Genomic DNA, 20227 nt, shown 5'->3' with positions numbered 1-20227 from the left:
TAGATATTTTCCTTTAAAATAATTTCCTGTATGCCCAATATTTAATAATTGTCTGTCTATTCAGAGGAAATGCTTCAGTTCTGTTTTTCTATCACAAGAGAAAGAATGATTATTTTTTTCTTCATGGTAGAAATGAATCTGTCATATCCCCATAGTTGGTATTAAGCATCTTCCTTGTAGAAGATGCTTCATAAATATTTCTGGAAGAAATCGTGAATTCTTTGCTATCAGGGGCTGTGTTTTGCTCTCCTTATTCTTCCATTTCATAAGGCAGAGCTTCCCACTTCGTGTGCCCTGCTAAGTCACAAATAGTTATGAAATGTCCAGAGATCATTTTAAGATCTATTTAGAGAGAATGAAAGAGAGACAGAATATGGTGGTGCTGAGGATTGAATTTACACTCCGGTGACTTAGGCACACAAGTTGGTGCTCTGAAAACCTAAGCTCTCTCTCTGGCTCTGTCCAGAGATCTTGATCTTTTAAGTCCACTTGGCAAACACATAGATTTGGGAATTATAACAACCTCTTTGTGTTTATCCAAGTACTATAACGTTCTGTCAAGAAAAAGATTGGGAGAAATGAGTCCATTCTATCTCCTTCCATAACTATAATGAACAACATGTTTCTCCCCTCAAGAGAACATTTTTTGAAATGGGATCCGAACTGTGTAGATCACAGTGTTACTTCCACTTCCTCCCTTCTACACAAGTAAAATTCAATACCAAACACTTTTATTATAAATGTGGTACTTTCTCTAAGTGTGTTTCTTTTACAAGGTACAGCTTGGTGCTAGAGTTCTGTCCATTTTTTTTTATTTAATTTGCTTTCAGTTCTTAAAGACAAAGTTCCAGTCTGCTGTTCATTTGACTTTCACAACTTCTCAATCTCAGGCCGTCGTAACCTTTTATCAATAGGAATATAGGACCTAGGCGTTCTAGTAGGCAATGAGCTCTTACTAGGCTTTAATGACTTTATTGTATTTTATGGCTTCTTTTGTTTTAAAGCACAGATCAGATGGTTTTTACACCTAAAATACAGTGATAGAAAGCTACTTCAAAACAGTATAAAGCTAAGGGGGTCCAGCAGTAGCTCAGGGGAGTCGCTTCACAAGCAGTGAAGCAGGTCAGCAGGTGTCTTTCTCTTCCCCTTTCTCTCTCCCCCTCCTCTCTCCATTTCTCTCCATCCTATCCAACAACTATGTCAATAACAACAATAATAATAACCACAACAATGATAAAAAGTATAAAGCTAATATAAGGGTTTTTTTTCATTTACACTATCATAATATAAAGCTACTTTTAATTTAACTGAAGCAATATAAAAGCTACTATAAGAGTCAGAGGAGGAGTCTTCAGGTCCTGAAACATGATGGTAGAGAAGGACCTAGGTAGAGGGTAGAGTATTTATGTGGAAAACTGAGAACTGTTACACATGTACAAACTACTTTGTTTTACTGTAAATCCCATCAATAAAGAAAAAACAAGTTTAAGAAAAACAAGCATATCAAAAAATGCAACAAAAATAAAATAACTCTGATTCTTCTGGGGGGGAAGCTATTATGAAGACACTGGTGTACTAAGTGGCAAAACTATGGTAATATGACAATTGTAAGCATATGTTTATTTAAGTAACAAAATTTGTTCTAATTTTTTAAGTTTGTATGTACAGCAAACTCACGTATATAAATGTAAAATGTTAAACCTGTGGGGCAAGGCAGTGGCACACCTGATGGAATACACATCATCACAGTGCATAAAGACCCACATTCGAGTCCCCATTTGCCAGCTTCTCTAGTGGTAAGGCAGTGCTACCGGTGTCTCACTTTCCCTCTTCCTCTCTAAGTCCCCCTTTCTTCTTGATTTCTCTCTATCTGTATTCAATAAATTAATATAGAGTAAAAAATGTTAAATGTGAATATTATATGCAAATACTGAAACTTGTAAAATACCAGTATAGCTGAAAATGGTGTTGGGTTTGTTTGCTTATTTGTTTTTTATATCCTTTTTTCTCTGTTTTACTTCTTATTGAAGTAGCACTGATACACAATGCCATCTAGATTTCAGCATTACAATTTGACACCTCTTTGTACTACATTATGATCATCACGGTTTCTGTCCATCACCATAAAACTAACCTTACTTACCAGATTTACTCACCATTCTGCTTTGTTCATCTCCCACTGGACTTCAACTCTGAAGATCCATAACTGAGACACAGCAATATCAATTACTCAACTCAGTTGTTTAGCCTACTGTGTCTATGTGTGTAGTGTGTGGTGTGTATGCGTGCATGTGTGTACTATTTTCTTCTCATTTGTAGAACAGAGGCAATAGCTACTACCTAAAGATCATGTCTAGATTTAATAAAATGTCTGCAAAATCCCTTTGTAAACTGAAAAAAAATTATACGATTGATATCCTGTTATATTTGTGGGTACATCATAAGCGACATTTCACATTCTAGTTTATATCAGTAATCTTATAGTGTCATATAAAATGCGAAATGAAATGCATTAGATTGTTATGTGAACTTAGAAATGTTATGCATGTACAAACCACTGTGTTCTACTGTCGACTATAAACCATTAATCCCTCCAATAAATAATCATAAAATAAATAAATGCATAATACATGATAAGAATATTAAAACTCAGTGAATTGGCATAGAATATAAAATGATTTTTTTTGAGATTTCAAAAAAAGTTCTATACTGTGAACAATGTTGATGTCCGATTGCAAAGCTTATTACAACCTAGATTCAAGGTTGGCTGAACATCATTGACAGAGACTACCTGAAATGAGCTACATGAATTACTGGGACTATAAGAAACAGCAGGAATTTAATAAACTTCTTAGGCAGAGAGCAAAAGAAAAAGGATGAATGAAAGCTGGTGGCACTCTGAGTAGATGTGACTTGGGAACTGTGTTCTGAAGCAGAATGGCCTACTTTGAACCCTGGCATTGTCACCATGGAAACCATAACAAATTTGAAAAAGCGGGAAAAGAGTGTCTGGAGACTTGCATAAATTTTCACACTGGTAGGAAACCAGGCTGCGTGTTCTCAAGCAAACTGCCAAACCACACAGCAACCATAGACTGAGAATCTTGGAGAACACCAGTCTTCTAATCATCACAGTCAGCATACTCTGAATAGCAAAAAATAAAGGGGGAGGGTGGGTGGGGAGATTTAGGCTTTCTGGAAATGTCTAGAAGAGGAAGCCAACTGGACTCACACTGCTTGTTTACATTCTGGATGCTTGATGGATTTGTTGAGAGCGACACCGGAATGGGATACATATTTGAATCTCACCACAACTACACTCTGTTAAATAGCTTATAAAGCCAGTAAGATGACGTTCTAAAGAACAAAGACTCTAAGAAGCAAATGTCCCTATAATCCCTTTATAGACAGAAGTTGGGGGGAAAATAAAGAAGAATGGAAGGGAAAACACATAGCAGAACTTGAAGTGGATTTGTTGTATTGCCCCAAAATTAGGACTCTGGGGGGAGGGGGAGGAATATTCAGATCCTGGAACATGATGGCAAAGGACATAGGTGGGGTATTGGAGTGTTATGTGAAAAACTGAGAAATGTTACGTATGTACCAACTACTATATTTTTTGCTATTGACTGTAAACCATTAATCCCCCCAATAAAGGAAAATAAAAAAGGAACTAGGAGGTGGTACACCTGGTTAAGAGCACACATTACAGTGTTCAAGGACTCAGGTTCAAGCCCCTGGTCCCCACCTGCAGGGGGAAAGCTTCAAAAGTGGTGAAGCACAGCTGCAGGTGTCTCTCTATCTCTTGTCCTATCTTCCCCTCCTCACTCAATTTCTCTCTGTCTCTATCCAATAATAAATAAATAAATAAATAAATACTATTTAAAACAAAATAAAAAGAAACAAATGTCCCTAACCTGGAGAAATAATGCTTTTAAAGCACCAATTTGCATGCTTAAGGTTACAGAGGCCACAATTTCAGATCCTGGCCACCACCTTATTACAGAGTAAAGCAGTTCTGGCTCTCTCTCTCTTTCTCTCTCTCTCCCCCCCCCAACAAATAAAAAATAAATAGTTTTTGTAAAGAAGACCCTGAAATTCCTGCAATATGTATGAAAATTTTAGAATTCATGAATGTAAGTGTCCATCTATTCCAACAACACATACTCCTAAGTAGTTTATTTGTGTAAACATCAATTATTTCAGTCACGAATATTTGTTGCATTATCAATTAAACCAACTGCATCAGTTGGTTTTCCTTATGCCTTGAAATTTATTAGTCAAGCTGGTGGCTTTCAAAGTATAATCCAGAAACCCATGGAACTCCCCAAGATACACTCAGAAGGTTTGTAATGTTAAAACTGTCTTACTAATAATTTAAAAGTACTATTTTCCTTTCTCATTTTCTCATGAATAAACAGTGCTGCACTTCAGAATCAACATGACATGTAATGACATAACAGATTGAATGCAGAAGCAGATGTAAGAATCCAGCTGTCTTAGATTAAAGTATTAAAAAGATTTACATAAATGTTAAATTGTTAAGATCCTGACAGATCGAGAAGCTATGTTTATTGACATTGTAATAAGACTTGACTGATGAAAAAAAAAAGTGGGGTCATGGAGATGTGACAACACCTCCAACTGACAGAAATGTGGAGACAACAGAGTAACTTACATTATTAATCAAAAACAAACACTTAGGAGCAGCAGCAGATCTGTTTCTCTCCTCTCCTCTTCCAGATCAACTAGGAATACCAAAGGAGACCACCTGGGACCGAAACAAGACAGGACTAGAATGACTACAGGAACCCACCAAATCACTGGTGAGTGCAAACACACATGGCTGGTGACAGAGAGGAGCCTAGGGAGAGACTAAGTGGCTGGTAACAGTCCGGCAGTTTATCAGTTGAGACACCACCTCCAGTCTGTTCCACCAACAAGGGGACAGCATAATGGAGGAGAGGCACATAATGGAGGAGAGACAGAGATCTAACCAGGAAACTCAGGAGAAGACCTATACCTCAGTGGCATAGCTGTGGGGCTGTGAAAGTCTCTTTGCATAACCACTGGACTATCTCTGCCACACCCTGCCTTATCTCTTGGTCAGGAGTCAGTGATTAAGCTAAGAAGCCTACTTATAGTTTAGAAGCCCTCAGGCTCCCATAGCCTACAGAGAAGAAAAAAAAAAAAAAGGAGGCTTTTAAATCACTGAGCTCCAACTCAGGGATTAAAATACTATTAAAACAACTGTTAACTTCCACCACTGTGAACCCTTTAATTATCTTACTTAGACACAAGTCAATCCAGGAAATAGTGATCAGTAATTTGAAAAGTACTAAGAGAGGGAACTCATAACATAATATATAAAATGGGTAAACCCAACAATAACCCAGGTGGGGGAAAAAAGGTTTAGAATGAACTCTAATAATACTTATACTATCTTCACTGGGTACTTGTCTCACTGAGACACACTCAGTGACATACTCGCTTGAAAAAACAGAAAAAGTGCTTAAGAAAATTACTTTTTTTTACTAAGTTGTCGCGATATGCATTGAAGTGTTTGAGGCAGAGGCCTTTAACACAGTCCTCTAACTGGCACTCACCACATAATCCTCCACATTGCTGCTCACACCAGACCTTTCACTTATACTGGCTAATCCACCATGGAACTTCCCAGAAGGCTTGAAGAAAGCACTGGCACTGGAAAGATGCTGTAGTAGCTACATCCTCCACAGATGTGTCTGTCCTCCATGCAAGAGTTCTAGGGGATTGGAGTCATAGTTTAGTGACCTACCACTTAAGATACCTCATACCATTGTCCCTTATCTTCTTCACAGTTGCCATCTGTCTGCCAAAATAATAATAATAATAAAATAAAATGAATGAAAAATAAATAAATAAATAAAATGGGTAAACCAACAAGAAGAAATATTGGAGAAACGAACCAGAACAACAGTCCAGCTAAAAGCCCCCCAAAGGGTGAAGCACAAAATAACGAGTTCAACATCCAAATATTAGCGAAGGAAATAAAGGAGTGAGTAAAGAGTTTGAAATAATTGTAATCAGAAATACAGGAACAACAAATGAGACTCTGGAAGAAAATACTATCTCAAGGGTATTAGAGAGCTGAAAGCTGAAATAGCTGAGCTAAGAACACAACTAGTTGAACAAGCTAAAACAGTATCAGAACAGGGAACAAAAATAGATGAACTCCAGAAAACATTAGATGGCAGAGAGGATAGAATCAATGAGGCTGAAGACAGAATTAGCAAGATCGAGGATGAATTAGAGACAACTAAAAAAGAAGTAAGAGATCTCAAAAAGAGATTAAGAGATGCTGAAAACAACAACAGATACATATGGAATGACTTCAAAAGAAACAATATACACATTACTGGCTTACCAGAGGAAGAAAGAGAGGGAGAGGAAGAAAGAATTCTTCAGGCCATAATAGCTGAAAACTTCTCTAGTCTAGACAACATCAAAGACATAAAGATTCAAGAAGCCCAGAGGGTCCCAAACAGAATTAACCCAGACTTAAAGAAACCAAGGCACATCATATTTAGAATGGAAAGGAATAAGGATAAGGAAAGATCCTGAAGGCTGCAAGAGAAAAACAAAGAGTCACCTACAGAGGAAAACCCATAAGATTAGCAGCATACTTCTCCACACAAACACTACAGGCCAGAAGAGAATGGCAAGATATCTATCAAGTGCTCAATGCGAAAGGCTTTCAACTAAGAATACTATATCCTGCTATAGTATTCAGACTATATGTCATTCAGACTAGATGGAGGCATCAAAACCTCAGACAAGCAACAGTTGAAGGAATCAACTATACCAATCCCGCCCTGAAAGAAGTTCTGAAAGGTCTCCTATAAACAGACCATCATAAATAGGACATATATCACAACACTCTAAAACTCTACAAGAATGGTGTTAAAATATCTTCAATCTGTGATATCAATAAATGTCAATGGCCTGAATTCACCTATTAAAAGACACAGAGTAGGAAGATGGATCAGAAAACACAACCCAACAATATTCTGTCTACAGGAAACCCACCTAACTCAACTAGACAAACAAAGACTTAAAGTGAAAGAATGGAAAACTATCATATCAGCCAATGGCCCACAAAAAAGGGCAGGAACAGCTATTCTCATATCTGACATGATAGACTTTAAAATAGATAAGATTAAAAAAGATAGGAATGGACACTACTTAATGCTCAGAGGATCAGTCAATCAAGAGGACTTAACAATTATTAACATCTATGCACCCAATGAGAAGCCATCTAAATAAATCAAATGTCTACTGAAAGAGTTACAGCAATATATTAACAGCAACACAATCATACTAGGGGACTTCAACACCCCACTCTCTCAACTGGACAGATTATCCAGGCAGAAAATCAATAAAGACATAAGGGAGCTAAATGAGGAGATAGATAAACTAGAACTATTGGACATTTTCAGAGCCATTCATCCCAAGAAACTGGAATACACATTTTACTCAAATCCACATGGGTCATTCTCAAGGATAGACCATATGCTAGGCCACAAAAACAGCATCAGCAAATTCAAGAGCTCTGAAATTGTCCCAAGCATCTTTTCAGACCACAGTGGAACTAAACTAACACTTAACATTCAACAAAAGATTAGTAATAGTCCCAAAATGTGGAAGCTCAACAGTACACTTCTTAACAACCTCTGGGTCAAAGAGGAAATGAAGGAAGAAATCAAAATGTTTCGAGAGTTCAATGAAAATTAAGACACAAGCTATCAAAATATTTGGGACATAGCTAAGGCAGTACTGAAAGGGAAGTTCATAGCTATGCAAGCACACATTAGGAAACAAGAAAAAGCACAAATAAACAGCCTGATTGCACATCTTAAAGACCTAGAAGAAGAAGAACAAAGGAACCCTAAAGCTACCAGAAGGACAGAAATCACTAAAGTTAAGGCAGAAACAAATAACATTGAGAATAGGAAAACAATACAAAAGATCAACAAAAGTAAATGTTGGTTCTTCAAAAGAGTGAACAAAATCGACAAACTTTTAGCCAGATTTACAAGACAAAAAAGGGAGAAGACCCAAATAAATTGGATACTAAATGAAAGAGGAGAAATCACAACAGACACCACAGAAATTCAACATATCATGCAAGACTTCTATGAACAACTATATGCCACCAAGCTAGAGAACCTGGAAGAAATGGGAAATTTCCTAGATACCTACCAACTTCCAAAACTAAGTAAAGAGCAAGTGGATAACATGAACAGGCCCATCACAGCTAATGAAATTGAAACGGTTATCAAAAATCTTCCCAAAAATAAAAGTCCTGGACCAGATGGTTTTACAAATGAATTCTACAAAACTTTCAAAGAAGAACTAATACCTCTACTTTTAAAAGTCTTCCAGAAGATTGAAGACACTGGAATACTCCCTGCCAGCTTCTATGAAGCCAACATCACCCTGATACCAAAAGCAGACAGGGACACAACCAAAAAAGAAAACTACAGACCAATATCTCTAATGAACATAGATGCGAAAATATTGAACAAAATTCTAGCCAACCGGATACAGCAGTATATCAAAAAGATTGTTCATCGTGACCAAGTGGGGTTAATCCCAGGCATGCAAGGTAGATTTAATGTATGTAAATCAATCAACGTGATCCACCACATCAACAAAAGCAAGACCAAAAACCACACGGTCATATCAATAGACTCAGAGAAAGCTTTGACAAAATACAACATCCTTTTATGATCAAAACACTACAAAAAATGGGAATAGATAGAAAATTCCTGAAGATAGTGGAGTCTATATATAGCAAACCTACAGCCAACATCATACTCAATGGTGAAAAACTGGAAGCATTTCCACTCAGATCAGGTATCAGACAGGGCTGCCCACTATCACCATTACTATTCAACATAGTGTTGGAAGTTCTTGCCATAGCAATCAGGCAGGAGCAAGGAATTCAAGGGATACAGATTGGAAAACAAGAAGTGAAACTCTCCCTATTTGCAGATGACATGATAGTATACACAGAAAAACCTAAGGAATCCAGCAAGAAGCTTTGGAAATCATCAGGCAATACAGTAAGGTGTCAGGCTACAAAATTAACATTCAAAAGTCAGTGGCATTCCTCTATGCAAACACTAAGTTAGAAAAAATTGAAATCTAGAAATCAATTCCTTTTACTATAGCAACTAAAACAATAAAATATCTAGGAATAAACCTAACCAAAGTGAAAGACTTGTATACTGAAAATTATGAGTCACTACTCAAGGAAATTGAAAAAGACACAAAGAAGTGGAAAAATATTCCATGTTCATGGGTTGGTAGAATTAACATAATCAAAATGAATATAGTACCCAGAGCCATCTACAAATTTAATGCTATCCCCATCAAGATCCAAGCACATTTTTTAGGAGAATAGAAAAAATGCTACAAATGTTTATCTGGAACTAGAAAAGACCTAGAATTGCCAAAACAATCTTGAGAAAAAAGAACAGAACTGGAGGCATCACACTCCCAGATCTCAAACTGTATTATAGGGCCATTGTCATCAAAACTGCTTGGTACTGGAACATGAATAGACACACTGACCAGTGGAATAGAATTGTGAGCCCCCACACCTATGGGCATCTAATCTTTGACAAAGGGGCCCAGACTATTAAATGGGGAAAGCAGTCTCTTCAACAAATGGTGTTGGAAACAATGGGTTGAAACATGCATAAGAATGAAACTGAACCACTGTTTTCACCAAATACAAAAGTAAATTCCAAGTGGATCAAGGACTTGGATGTTAGACCACAAACTATCAGATACTTAGAAGAAAATATTGGCAGAACTCTTTTCCGCATAATTTTTTTTTTATTTAAGAAAGGATTAATTAACAAAGCCATAAGGTAGGAGGGGTATAACTCCACACAATTCCCACCACCCAATCTCCATAACCCACCCCCTCCCCTGATAGCTTTCCCATTCTCTATCCCTCTGGGAGCATGGACCCAGGGTCATTGAGGGTTACAGAAGGTAGAAGGTCTGGCTTCTGTAATTGCTTCCCCGCTGAATATGGGCGTTGAATGGTCGGTCCATACTCCCAGTCTGCCTCTCTCTTTCCCTAGTAGGGTGTGTGTCTGGGGAAGCGGAGCTCCAGGACACATTGGTGGGATCTTCAATCCAGGGAAGCCTGGCCAGCATCCTGGTGGCATCTAGAACCCGGTGATTGAAAAGAGAGTTAACATACAAAGCCAAACAAATTGTTGAGCAATCATGGGCCCAAAGCTTGGAATAGTGGAGAGGAAGTGTTAGGGAGGTACTCACTGCAAACTGTAGTGTACTTCTGCTTTCAGGTATATATTTTGCAGTAGTTTATGGAAACGTGTGAACATAAACTCTTTCTCACAGAAACTGGTGTATATCTAGGTTATGGGACTTTGTTAGAAAGTGAACCACCTGAGATGAAATTAGAGTGTACTATAAAAGGAAAGGTCTCACCCGAGTAATGAAGCTGAAGGGTTGTCATTCCACACGTGAAGTCTCTGGACACAGTCTGAGCTGAGGCATGTTGAGGTGGCAATCGTTGCGTTGGTTAGGTTGTGATCAGCAGATGCAATATTATTTGGTTTGGATTGGGAGAGGCATACAGGAAAGTGGGCCCTATCCAAGGGTTCCAGGACTGGGGGAAGTAGGGGCTCTATAGTGGAGATGTGAGGTTCCTGCTGTCTTAGGATTCAAAAAGACAATTGATAGTTAATGTTATCATCACATTATTTGGTAATTGGGTTAACTTTGAAAAGTCCTTTTGTTATGATTTGCTGTACAGTATCCAGTATCTTGTATATAGCTGTGCTATTGGATGCTTCTAATCTACTTGGTCTAGGCTTTTGAGAGAGTCCACATATCAAATACACAGCCTATATATTAAAAAGATTCAGTTTGTGTTTTGAAAAACTTTGAGACATACAATTGATTTTCCCCCTCTCATATTGATTAACTACCGCATAAATTTTAAAGACATCTTCAATGAAACGAATCCAATTACAAAGAAGACTAAGGCAAGTATAAACCTATGGGACTACATCAAATTAAAAAGCTTCTTCACAGCAAAAGAAACCACTACCCAAACCAAGAGACCCCTCACAGAATGGGAGAAGATCTTTACATGCCATACATCGACAAGAGTTTAATAACCAACATATATAAAGAGCTTGCTAAACTCAACAACAAGACAACAAATAACCCCATCCAAAAATGGGGGGAGGAATTGGACAGAATATTCACCACAGAAGAGATCCAAAAGGCCGAGAAACACATGAAAAAAATGCTCCAAGTCTCTGATTGTCAGAGAAATGCAAATAAAGACAACAACAAGATACCACTTCAAGGTAACAGCAACAAATGCTGGAGAGGGTGTGGGGTCAAAGGAACTCTCCTACATTGCTGGTGGGAATGTCAATTGGTCCAGCCTCTGTGGAGAACAATCTGGATAACTCTCAGAAGGCTAGAAATGGACCTACCCTATGATCCTGCAATTCCTCTCCTGGGGATATATCCTAAGGAACCCAACATATCCATCCAAAAAGATCTGTGTACACATATGTTCTTGGCAGTACAATTTGTAATAGCCAAAACCTGGAAGCAACCCAGGTGTCCAACAACAGATGAGTGGCTGAGCAAGTTGTGGTATATATACACATGGAATACCACTCAGCTGTAAAAAAAAAAATGGTGACTTCACCGTTTTCAGCTGATTTTGGATGGACCTTGAAAAAATCATGTTGAGTGAAATAAGTCAGAAACAGAGGATGAATATGGGATGATCTCACTCTCAGGCAGAAGTTGAAAAACAAGATCAGAAAAGAAAACAGAAGTAGAACCTGAAATGGAATTGGCGTATCGCATCAAAATTAAAGACTCTGGGGTGGGTGGGTGGGGAGAATACAGGTCCAAGAAGGAATCAGACCTCCTAGTGGGTGTTGTATTGTTATATGGGAAACTGGGGAATGTTATGCATGTACAAACTATTGTACTTACTGTTGAATGTAAAACATTAATTCCCCAATAATAAAAAAAAATTTTAAACACTTATTTTCTAATACATTGATAAGTGACTATAGGGAAGGCAAACACAGATAATCTGCCTGTGAGAACCCTAAATGAAAGCTAGTAAATAAACCTAATAACATACCACTCAAACATGGTATAAAGAAACCTTCTAAATCCCCATGTCCATGGTCTGGAAGTCTTGTCCATGTCTTAATTTAGACCACTGGGAACGTTTGTGCTGCAGAAGTAGCCCCTTCCTCCCTGTGAATGGATAATTGAGAAAGAAATCTCAGATCTCTCTTTCCACTTCCTCTTCTTCTTCTTCTTCTTCTTCTTCTTCTTCTTCTTCTTCTTCTTCTTCTTCTTCTTCTTCTTCTTTTTTTTCCCTGAGCCTGGAATCTGATATGTAGGTGGATTCTAATTATTGTCTGGGGAGGTGATGCCATGGCTAGCAGAAGGTGATGTTGTATATGATACAGCAAATCCTAACAAAGGGATATTTCAAAGTTAACCCAATTGCCAAATAATGTGATTATAGTAATAAATATGTATTGTCTTTTTTTTTTCCAACACTATGTTGAATAGTAATGGTGATAGTGGGCAGCCCTGTCTAGTACCTGATCTGAGGGGAAATGCTTCCAGTTTTTCACCATTGAGTATGATGTTGGCTATAGGTTTGCTATATATAGACTCCACTATCTTCAGGAATTTTCCATCTATTCCTATTTTTTGTAGTGTTTTGATCATAAAGGGATGTTGTATTTTGTCAAAGGCTTTCTCTGCATCTATTGATATGACCATGTGGTTTTTGGTCTTGCTTTTGTTGATGTGGTGGATCACATTGATTGATTTACATATATTAAACCAACCTTGCATACCTGGGATAAACCCCACTTGGTCACGATGAACAATCTTTTTGATATACTGCTGTATCCGGTTGGCTAGAATTTTGTTCAATATTTTCGCATCTATGTTCATCAGAGATATTGGTCTGTAGTTTTCTTTTTTGGTTGTGTCCCTGTCTGCTTTTGGTATCAGGGTGATGTTGGCTTCATAGAAGCTGGCAGGGAGTATTCCAGTGTCTTCAATCTTCTGGAAGACTTTTAAAAGTAGAGGTATTAGTTCTTCTTTGAAAGTTTTGTAGAATTCATTTGTAAAACCATCCGGTCCAGGACTTTTATTTTTGGGAAGATTTTTGATAACTGTTTCAATTTCATTAGCTGTGATGGGCCTGTTCATGTTATCCACTTCCTCTTTACTTAGTTTTGGAAGTTGGTAGGTATCTAGGAAATCATTCATTTCTTCCAGGTTCTCTAGCTTGGTGGCATATAGTTGTTCATAGAAGCCTCGCATGATATGTTGAATTTCTGCAGTGTCTGTTGTGATTTCTCCTCTTTCATTTACTATCCGATTTATTTGGGTCTTCTCCCTTTTTTGTTTTGTGAGTCTGGCTAAAGGTTTGTCGATTTTATTTACTCTTTCGAAGAACCAACATTTACTTTCATTGATCTTTTGTATGGTTTTCCTATTCTCTATGTTATTTATTTCTGCCCTAACTTTAGTAATTTCTGTCCTTCTGGTTGCTTTAGGATTCCTTTGTTGTTCTTCTTCTAGGTCTTTAAGATGTGCAATCAGGCTGTTTATTTGTGCCTTTTCTTGTTTCCTAATGTGTGCTTGTATAGCTATGAACTTCCCTCTTAGGACTGCTTTAGCTGTGTCCCAAATATTTTGATAGCTTGTGTCTTCATTTTCATTGAACTCTCGAAACATTTTGATTTCTTCCTTGATTTCCTCTTTGACCCAGAAGTTGTTAAGAAGTGTACTGTTGAGCTTCCACATTTTGGCACTGTTACTAATCTTTTGTTGATTGTTAAGTGTTAGTTTAATTCCACTGTGGTCTGAGAAGATGCTTGGGATGATTTCAGTGCTCTTGAATAGGCTGATGCTGTCTTTGTGGCCTAACATATGGTCTATCCTTGAGAATGATCCATGTGGATTTGAGTAAAATGTGTATTCCAGTTTCTTGGGATGAATGACTCTGAAAATGTCCAATAGTTCTAGTTTATCTATCTCTTCATTTAGCTCCCTTATGTCTGTATTGTCTTCTTAAACCCTAAGACAGCAGGATCCTCCCGATTCCTCTTTAGAGCCTATATTTCCCCTAGTCCTGGAAATTCTAGGCTGGGGCTCACTTTCCTGCATGCTTCTCTTAATTCATACCAAATGATATTCCATCCACCGATCCCAGCCTAATCAACACAAGGAGTACCACCTCAGCATGCTTCACTTCAGACTGTGTCCAGAGACGTCAGGCATGGAATGTCAACCCTTCACCCTCCATTACTCAGGTGCAACCTTTCCTTTCATAATATTCTCAAATTCCGTTCCAGGAGGTTCACTTCCTGACAAAATCCCAAAACCTAGATATAGACCAGGTCCCATAAGATAGAGTATATGTTCACATGCATCCATAAATTAGGGCAAAATATATTCCTGAAAGCAAAAATACACAATAGTCTGTAATGAGTCAGTATAAAGTTCACAATGAAATAGTGTCTACTTAGACTTAGATACCCTCCTCACCCACTTCCTATTACAGTTCTCTCACTCACTCCAAAGCTAACCTCATCAAAGCAAGGACTGCAAAAGCTGAATAAGGGCAAGAGACTGGCATACTTTAATGATGACTCTTTAGTCACTATCAGGCCACCCCATCAGCTGGGGCCATAGTCGGGGAGTCCTGAGATTCCCAAACAGACATGATGGATCTAGAACTAGAATAAATCCCTCTCTCCAATGTTACCGGTCACTCCTATCAGGAACAACACATGTTCAGCAGGGAAACAGTTACAGAAGCCACAACTTCCACCTTCTGCACCCCATAATGGCCTTGGGTCCATACTTCCAGAGGGTTAAAGAATAGGAAAGGTATCAGAGGAGGGGATGGGATACATAGTTCTGGTGGTGGGAATTGTGTGAAGTTGTACCCCTCTTATCCTATTGTTTAGTCAATGCTTCCTTTTTATAAAGAAAAAATTTAAGAAAGAAAGAAATCTCAGATCTCCACTGCATCTGTTACACAGCCAGTCTCCAATTCTCCATCTTTAGTGGTTCACAACTCCCCTCTCCCCTCTTGCTGCTAATTGAATTGTATACTTATAGTGTATTAAAGCAGCTTAGGCTTTTTTTTTTTAGTAGTGATTTAATAATGATCAACAAGATTGTGAGATAAGAGGGGTACAATTCCACACAATTCCCACCAGAGTTTCATATCCCATCCCCTCTCTTGGAAAGTTCTCTCTTCTTTATCCCTCTGGGAGTATGAACCAAAATTCTTTTTTGGGGTGCAGAAGGTAGAAGGTCTGGTTTCTGTAACTGCTTCTCCACTGAGTGTGGACGTTGGCAGGTCAATTCATAACCCCAGTCTGTTTCTATCTTTCCCTAGTGGGATAGGGTTCTAAGGAAGTAAGGTTCCAGGGCATATTGGTGAAGTTGTCTGCCCAGGAAAGTCAGGATGGAATTGTAGTAGAATCTGCAACTTGGTGGCTGAAAAGTGAAGATATAAAGGAGGACAAATTATTTAATATTCAGGAACCTAATGGTAAGAATAGAGCAGATGAAACTAAGGGTCGTCATGTAGGAAGAAACTAGGAAGTCTATTTTTGATACATTGAAGGGGGGCCAGACCTTTTTCTAGTGTCAGAGTACTGCCTGTATGGTGCTAGGGTGGTAGACCCATAGGATGGGCAGAGAGCATGGCAAGACACATGGCCTATGTGGTGAGCTACTGCTCTAGACTAAGAATTTTAATTGGTTCCATAAGGTTCAGTTTCTTCATTTATAGAGTGAAAAATAATAATAGTGTCATTTCACAGAATTATTTGAAAATGGAATGAGACAACATTCAGTGTGGTTCACATGCGTTATTTCATTTAACCTACATAGCAATTATAAGATACAGATACTATTTTTTTTTACTTTACAGACAGGTAAACTGGCATCTAGTTCAATAGTTGGGGACCTGGCAGTGACACACTTTAGCACACATAGTACTAAATGCAAAGATATGCACAAGGATACTCACAACGATATGCTCAAGGACCCAGGTTCAAGCCCCCAGTTCCCACTTATGGGGGACACTTCAGTGGTGAAGCTGGTCTGCAGATCTATCTATCTATCTATCTATCCATCATCTATCTATCTATCTATCTATCTCTCGTCCTCCCCCCTCAATTTCTCTCTGTCCTATCAAATGTAAAGGAAAAAAAAATCCTCCAGAAGCAGTGGATTCATAGTGCTAGGACTGAGCCTTAGCTACTGGAGGCAAAAAAAAAGAAAAGTTCAGTAGTTTCCCCGCAAAATGCAGGAAATTGTTTTGGTTGTCACTTTATTGCAAATGCCCATACCATTGTTCTCTCTCTCTCTACCTCTCTCTCTCTCTCTCTCTCTCTCTCTCTCTTTCTCTCTCTCTCCAGAACAGAAAGAAATTGCGGTAGGGAGAAAGAGAGACACCTGAAGAACTGCTTCACCACTCATGAAGCTTTCCCCTTGCAGGTGTGGAGCTGGAGCAGAGCTTGAACCCAGATCCTTACACATAGTAATATGTCCTCTCAACTGAGTGCGCTGCTACTCAGCCCCCAACATTGTGTATTTTAACAGAAAAGACTGGAAAATTACAAAATTCCCTTCTTTACAAATGACAACCTTCTCTAGTCTTTAGTCCAACACTTTCTGTGGCATGCACACGATGTAGAGTTTCTTACAAAGCAGAAAAATTAAACAGTGATGGGTACAGCAGAGAGGCGGAAGAGAAAAGATATTTCACATACTTACCTGGTAGGGCAGATACCATGATCATGAAGGTGGTTTTCCCAGAGCTATGCTCATCCATTGTGCTCTGGGTATGCCGACCCCTGAAATTTCCCCAAATGTGGGAAACCTACCTGCATAATTTGTTGTAGTGGGCAACTTCATTCACACTCTCTCCTACACTAATAATTAATAATAATAGTAATAATAATTTTCAAGGTACCTACCAATTGGCAATTCTTTTATAGAGATGGTAAGACAGCTTCTATTTTGTGTCCACACAGCACATACATATTCCACAAGCTCCCTTAAATATGCTCTGAAATAGGGTTGAGCACTTAGACAACTACATGTAATATTGGCTTATACACTAAGCAATAAATGGTTTAATAAACTTAAATCAATAAACTGATTTAATAAAAGGAAAACAAAGGGGCCAGGTGGTGGCACACCTGGTTAAGCACACACATTACAGTGTACAAGGACTGGGGTCCATGACCCCTGGTCCCCACCTGCAGGGGGAAAGCTACACAAGTGATAAAGCAGTGTTGCAGATATCTCTTTGTCTATCTGTCTCTTTCCCTCTATTTCCACCTCTTTTCTCAATTTATATTTGTCTCTATCCAATAATAAATGATTAAATAAATACTTTTAAAAAAATAGGAAAACAATGATTTCCCCACAAAAAAAAGTCTGCATCATTCTAGTGTGATGAATTGAAACAATGCTGGCATGTTTTTGTTTATATGACCAAATCAAAATAATGACTGTTGATTAGAGCAGAATTCTACTGTTAGTGTCTTAATATTGTCATGGAGAAGGGTTGGGTGATGGCTCAATCAATAAGACACACGTTACCATCAAGCCTTTGGTCCTCATCTGCAGGAAGGAAGCTTCATGAGGTGTCTCCCTATCTCTCTGTCTTTCCCCTCTATCTAGAAAGAGGAAGGGAGAGAGAAAGGAAAAGAAGGAAAGAAATGAAAAAAAAGAAGGAAGGAAGAATGAAGGAAATAAGAAATAGAGAAATTAAAAAGAGAGAGAAAGAAAGAAGGAGAGAGAGAGAGAGAGATTGAGAAGGAGAGAAAAAGAGGGAGGAGAAAATGACTGCTGGGAAGAGTGGAGCATAGAATCCCAGAAACAACTCTGTTGGCCAAATAAATAAATAAAATTTCAGTGGACATGCACAGTAATTATGACTGGTTTCCAGACCTTGCTTTTTAAAGAAGTGATTCTGGTTGGAAAAATGTTGTTCCATTTATATATCAAGCAAGTTTTTTTTTAAGTCACCTTTAAAAAATGCTGATTGTAAATTCAGCATAAGAGAATAAGTATTATACACAATTGTTGATCTCTGAACCTTTGATACTTTTTGTGTATGTGTATAATGATAGCCTTCTCCTTTTCTGGAGTGACAAACTGAAATTCTAAATAACTGTTTATATTTAACCTTTATAGTTATCAATTTTCTCTTAGCCAAGTAACTGGAAGAGCCAACAACTCATTTGACATTTACTGGAGGCGCCTTCCCTTCTCCCCTCAGTTATAAATGTAAATCAGTGGTGGATCTGACTGGTCATTCTGTCTCCTTGAAAGAATAGCTATAGCTAAGGAATGCATCATGATCATAACTCATGAGTCAGACTCTTCTTTAGCTCAGTAAATCATAATTGTGATTTTACTTTTCCACTGGGATAGAGATAAGATAATTACATTCATGCATGTAAAATTTGGTAATGTTTTGTTTCTTGTTATTGCACAGATTAATAGCTGGAGCCATCATGTGCCTCTTTCTGCTTGTTGGCTTGCTTGTTTGTTTTGTACGTAGATTTAAGGAGGAGATTCAGGAATGACATTGAGCAACCTCCCCAGCTCATTTTTTATTCTGTGTTTTAAGAAAGAGAGAGAGAGAGAGAAAGGAGAAAGGGTGGAAAAATGGAAGAAGAGTGGTCCAGGAGGTGGCGCAGTGATAGAGGTTTGGACTCACAAGCATGAGGTTCCGAGTTCGATCCCCGGCAGCACATGTGCCAGAGTGATGTCTGGTTCTTTCTCTCTCCTCCTATCTTTCTCATAAATAAATAAAATATTTTAAAAAATAAATAACTTAAAATATGTCACATTAAAAAGCCTATGCGGAGATAGCATAATGGTTATGCAAAAAATTCTCATGCCTAAGACTCTGGGATCCCAAGTTCAATCCCCAGCATCATCATAAGCCAGAGCTGAGGTAAACACTGGTCTTTCTCTCTGGATCTTCCTTTATGTATTTCTCTCATTAAAATAAAATAATTAAATTATTTTTTAAAGTCTATGGGGGCTAGAAAGTAGGACAGCCAGTAAAGCGCACACACATTCCCATGAGTGAGGACCAGGATTCAAGTTCCAGGTCCCCACCTACAGAGAGAGGCTTCCTGAGTATTGAAGCAGTGCTGCACTTGTCTCTCTTTCTCCCTCTCCCCCATCACTTTCTCTTTTTTTTCTTTTTTTATCTATATTTATAAAATGGAAATATTGACAAAACCATAGGATAGGAGGGGTACATTTCCACATAATTCCCACCATCAGAACTCTATATCCCATCTCCTCCCTTGATAGTTTTCCTATTCTTTATTCCACTGGGAGTATGGACCCAGGATGATTATGGGGTGCAGAAGGTGAGAAGTCTGGCTTCTGTAATTGCTTTCCCTCTGAACATGGGCATTAACAAGTCGTTCCATATTCCCAGCCTGTCTCTCTTTCCCTAGTAGGGCAGATACTGGGCAGGCAGGGCTCCAGGACATATTGGTGGGGTCGTCTATCCAGAGAAGTCAGGTTGGCCTCATGGTAGCATCTGGAACCTGGTGGCTGAAAAAGAGTTAAGATATAAAGCAGAACAAACTGTTAACTAATCATGAACCTAAAGGCAAGAATATTTCAGATGGAGATTTGGGGGTCTCCACTTTGGAAAAAGCTAGTAGGTCTATTTTAGGTATATTTCAAGGGGCCCGTGACTTTCCTAGTTTTTGCCTGAGCCTGACATGTAGTATGCAGGTGAACCCAGATTATTGTCTGGGAAATAGTGTCATAGACAAAGGACTAGAAAGCTGAATCAGGGAAGAGAGTAGCTCCTAAATATGGGGGAAATATATAAATATTGTTAACTGTAAACCCCATTGCTTTGATCTGGGGTCCTTATTCAGCACAGGAGCCTGTGTAACCTCTGCATCCCTGTGGATCTGAGCTCACATTCTGTGGTCATGGCTAGGAACAGTCCAGGCTGCACTAATTTCAGGACCCATCCTCCTAGGGTAGGAGGTAGAGTATGTTGTCCAACCTCCCTTTGGAGAATGGAACAGTCCCTACCATTATTGACCGACAT

General features: G+C 38.5%; 1 non-coding gene across 1 annotated transcript; it reads left to right on the top strand.

Annotated features, from left to right (window-relative positions):
• Nucleotides 1–16888: 16888 nt before the first annotated feature.
• Nucleotides 16889–17052, top strand: LOC132541508 (U1 spliceosomal RNA). Its single transcript, XR_009552673.1, has one exon. It is a non-coding gene; the product is annotated as a U1 spliceosomal RNA (small nuclear RNA).
• Nucleotides 17053–20227: the final 3175 nt, after the last annotated feature.

Source organism: Erinaceus europaeus, chromosome 11 (genome assembly GCF_950295315.1).
Source record: "Erinaceus europaeus chromosome 11, mEriEur2.1, whole genome shotgun sequence".
NCBI lineage: Eukaryota > Metazoa > Chordata > Mammalia > Eulipotyphla > Erinaceidae > Erinaceus > Erinaceus europaeus.
The sequence above is the reverse complement of the archived record's forward strand: the minus strand, read 5'-3'. Positions and strand labels throughout refer to the sequence as shown.